Source organism: Geospiza fortis, unplaced genomic scaffold (assembly GCF_000277835.1).
Source record: "Geospiza fortis unplaced genomic scaffold, GeoFor_1.0 scaffold111, whole genome shotgun sequence".
NCBI lineage: Eukaryota > Metazoa > Chordata > Aves > Passeriformes > Thraupidae > Geospiza > Geospiza fortis.
This window is the reverse complement of record NW_005054321.1, coordinates 3583096-3584004: the sequence shown is the minus strand read 5'-3', so window position 1 is coordinate 3584004 and position 909 is coordinate 3583096.

The window sequence follows — 909 nt, the reverse complement described above, 5'->3', positions numbered from 1 at the left end:
GGGGCCCCGTCCGGTCCCGTGTGCCCGCAGCGTCCATCCCCGGGCCGCACGCCGGGGGCTCGGTGCTGCCTCGCAGCTCCGCGGCTGCTCCGCGGTCTCTGGCACCGCCAGCCTGGCCTGGCAGTGCTTGGCGCTGGGCAGCAGCCACCCCAAAGCCAAACGCCTCTCGGGGCTATTCTGCTCCTGGCCCCGGCTTTGAAGTGTTTTGAGCTTGGTGGGCACTGAACTCTTCAATTTCAAGTCGCGGGCACTGCTCTTTACTGGAGAGGTGCAGGTGTATCAGCTGATGGGAAACAGATGCTGCGTAGGGAGTCCTCCCTGCTCTGTGCAGCGCGGTGCGTGTGAGTGGTCACAGACTATCCAGTGCCTACATGGTGTGTGCAACCGCAGGGGATACAGAGCCAACAGGCCTGGCCTCAGGAATGCTTTGTAGAAGTAGCTCCAGTGCTCTGTGCTGTTATTTTAGCATGTGCAGGACAGATTTAAGGCCAAGTGTAAGGAGACTAGATCTGTTAACGTGTTTTACTCATCAGGAATTGCCTTCTGCCTAAGGCAGGCCTCCTTGGGCCTTGCTAGGATACAGAAATACTTTATCCTTAGTTGTCGGAGACAGATAATATACACTGGATTCTGTTATGGCTTGTTAAAGAGAAAATATTTGAAAAGTAAACAAAACTTGTCAACAGCTTAGTGAAAACAAGATGTCTTTTAAGTTTAAGACATGACACAAGTGGTACTCATGAATTTACAAGGCTACTGTAGCTCTATACCAAAGCAAAACATAACACCAAAAATGGCAAGACAGAAGTTTTGATTTGGACAAATGTGACCATTGCTTTCTTGATGCTGAGTGGCAACAGCAGGGTTTCTGGGAAAACCTGGCATTCTGGGGAAAGCAGACTTCACTGG